The sequence below is a fragment of the Rutidosis leptorrhynchoides genome, chromosome 8 (assembly GCF_046630445.1).
Source record: "Rutidosis leptorrhynchoides isolate AG116_Rl617_1_P2 chromosome 8, CSIRO_AGI_Rlap_v1, whole genome shotgun sequence".
NCBI classification, from domain to species: Eukaryota; Viridiplantae; Streptophyta; class Magnoliopsida; order Asterales; family Asteraceae; genus Rutidosis; species Rutidosis leptorrhynchoides.
Genome location: NC_092340.1, coordinates 97,513,138 through 97,516,680, shown reverse-complemented (window position 1 = coordinate 97,516,680; position 3,543 = coordinate 97,513,138). Strand labels below are relative to the sequence as shown.

Sequence of the window (3,543 nt, the reverse complement as noted above, 5' to 3'; positions counted from 1 at the left end):
GTTTAGTTTTGCCATAGTTATTTTTATACTTTTAGATTTTTAGGGTTTGCCGTAAAATCCCTTAAGTGCTTTTTCTTTAGACTAAGATTTAGGTGCCTTAAGATTTTGCGACGCCGTGTTAAAATTTTAGTATCCTTTTAAGTAATTCGCTTTTTTCGTTTAGAATCCCTTTTTAATTTTCGACGCGCTACAATTTTCTTATTTTTCGACATTTTTCGACGCACTCTTTTTCTTTCTTATTTCTCGACGCTCTAGTTTTTAGGACTTAGAATTTTTTCTATTTCTTCTCTAAAATTTCAAAACGAAAAATTATTTTAAGCGGTTAAATTGATAGACATCCAAAATTTTCTGATTCGTAGTAATAGTTGGATTTGTTAGTGGCGAGTTGTGGGCTTCCGATTTAATGGGTCCTGGCTACCTGCTGCATCTATTGGCTATTCGATACGTGGGCAAAATCAGAAAAGTTTATTAATTTGATAACTTATATAATTTTTATCTTTTATAACTAATAGGATATTCAGTGAATGCACCGAGCAAAACGTTCACCACATTTCATACGTTCACCACCTGTAACCAGATCAAGACATCTAGCCAACATTGTCGCCGTTGATTTTTCTTTAGAAACATCATCTAGTAATCCAAGTACTCCAACTCAAAATCCTGATAATCCATTTTTTGAACCCGAATTCAAAATTGAAAACCCGAAGGATATTCAGGGACAATTCCAAGATCCTGAACCACTAATCATTCCTCCTGAACCACAAACCGTTAAATCAGAATCCTCCAGTGATTCGTATTCAATAAATTCAATTATGGAAGTAACGGAACCTCTAAGTATGGAAGACCGAATGAGAGCCACACGCACTGGCCAAGGTCACGCCATTATTAAGCCAGACATTAATGCGCCAGATTATGAAATCGAAGGACAAATCCTACACATGGTAACTAATCAATTCCAATATAGTGGTATGCCAAAAGAAGATCTAAACGAACATCTTCGAACCTTTAATAGGATCTGTACTCTATTCAAAATCAGAGAAGTTGAGGATGAACAGATCTATCTCATGTTATTTCCCTGGACTTTAAAGGGAGAAGGCAAAGATTGGTTAGAATCGTTACCTGAAGGAGCGATTGACACATGGGATGTTTTAGTTGAAAAATTTCTTAAAAGATTCTTTCCGGCATCTAAAGCCGTGAGACTTCAAGGAGAAATTGTTACGTTCACGCAAAAGCCAAATGAAACATTATATGAGGCGTGGACAAGATTCAGAAAGTTGTTGAGAGGATGTCCTCAGCACGGTTTAGACACTTATCAAATAGTACAAATATTCTACCAAGGTGTCGACGTTGCTACACGAAAAGACATCGACACAGCAGCTGGTGGTTCCATTATGAAGAAAACTGCAACCGAAGCTCACAAAATCATTGATAACACAGCATCCCACTCACATGAGTGGCACCAGGAAAAAGATATTTTTCGTTCATCTAAAGCGGCTAGAGCCGATTCTAGCCATGACTTTGATTCTGTTTCCGCAAAAATAGATGCTTTCGAGAGACGAATGGAAAAGATGACTAAATATATTCACGTAATACGAATCAGTTATGAGCAATGCGGTGGACCACACTTAACGAAAGATTGTCACATTGAACAAACGATGGAACAACGAGAGAATGTTTCCTACATGAACCAAAGGCCGAGAAATAATTATCAAAATAATTATCAACCGCCAAGGCCAAACTTCAATCGAAATCAAAACATTCTTTACAATCCAAATGGACCCAACAATAACTCGTATAACCAACAAGGTCCGAATAACCAACCAACTCAAAACAACACTTTCAATCAACAAAGACCTGGCTTGTATAAACCACCACAACAAGCCGAAGAGAAAAATCCAAATCTGGAAGAAATGATGGCAAAGTTAATGGAATCTCAAACACAATTTATTGCAACTCAAACCCAAACGAATGAGAGGTTTGATCAGTCATTAAGAACTCAACAAGCTTCCATTTTGAATTTAGAAAAACACGTAGGTACTCTTGCTAGCATGATCAGTGAGAGGGGACAAGGAAAGCTACCGAGTAATACTGAAGTAAATCCTCAGAATGAGAATGTTAATATGGTGTCAACAAATTCTGAAAAACCAACACCAGAAGATGGGAAGGTTTTAGATGTGAGTAACAATGAAGAAGTTACACCACCACCACCACCACCACCCGAGTATGTAAAGCCAGTGGTGGCACCATACAGACCACCTATCCCGTTTCCAAGAAAAGGAGTTGAGTATGAGCAAGTAATAGGAAATAAAGTTTGTGATACCTCTGGAAACAAGAAGAAGAATAAGAAAGTACAAGAAACAAAAACCGTAAAAGTAAACCCGGTGAAGACAGTTCCACCAAAACCTCCACATAGGGTGGGTGATCTGGGTGAATTTATTGTTCCTTGTCTACTTAGTAATTGTGTCATGTATGATGCACTAGCAGATTTAGGTGCGAGTGTGAGTGTTATGCCTCTTTCATTATATAAGAGATTAGGAGTAGGTGAGTTAAGTCCAACAGAGATGAGTGCCCGACTCTTTGATCAAACTATTAAACACCCAGTTGGAATTACTGACAACCTACCCGTTCAAGTAGGTAATTTAACCTTTCTAGTCAAATTCATTGTCATTGACATAGAAGTGGACTCAAACATTCCTCTAATTTTAGGTTGACCATTCTTAACGTCCATCGGGGCGTTATTTGATGTAAGAAAAGGTAGAATGACACTTAGTAATGATGAAAAATTGATCACCTTTGTGATTCGAAAGTCTAAATCTCCACCAACCAAAACCGTTGAACCAACAAAAATGACTGGTAAGAACCATGTTGTTTTACCAACTCCAACGGTAGTGCTTAACAATAATAAAACGCCTAAGTGTGGGGAAGATGAAGTAACACCTAATGATAACTTGATAACAAAGAACCCCGTTGTTGATACGAAATTAAATGACCCCGTTATTAACAGTTCAATGAAGAAACTTTATAAATGGGTTTACGATGCTAGAATTAAGGGGAACTTTAAGTTATGTAACCGATTAGTATCCAACCTATCGCCTAAAGAAAAGGCAAAACTAGTTGAATTTGTGGATATTACACAGGAATCCGACCAATGGCTTAAAGCAAAAGTCATAGATATGCAAGTTGATTATGGTCCAAGAGAAATTGACAATGAAGTTAATCACAAATTCGACACCACAGCTACCTAAGTGTGGGGAGATTCAAATGTTCTAAAAAGAAAATACTGTCTAGAGTTAGTTGTTCTGTTCTCGTGTAGTTCAGAGAATGGAATCCGATTGGTCTTTTCCGCTAGCAGACACTAAAGAACTAGTTTTCTCCCCTCATTCTAAATTTTTTGTTTTATAGGTTTAATATTAAATTTATATGCATTTTTAAATTTATGTTTTGTGTGATTTTAAAAACAAAATTTACTTTATTTCATTAAGTTTAAAAAAATGATTTCTAAAATTCGTCGTAAGTTAAAGACTAGGTCATGGAACCGAAATT

General features: G+C 36.6%; 1 non-coding gene across 1 annotated transcript; it reads right to left on the bottom strand.

Annotated features, from left to right (window-relative positions):
• Nucleotides 1–1,196: 1,196 nt before the first annotated feature.
• On the bottom strand, nucleotides 1,197–1,303 carry LOC139865489 (small nucleolar RNA R71). Its single transcript, XR_011765006.1, has one exon. It is a non-coding gene; the product is annotated as a small nucleolar RNA R71 (small nucleolar RNA).
• Between the last annotated feature and the right edge of the window lie 2,240 nt (nucleotides 1,304–3,543).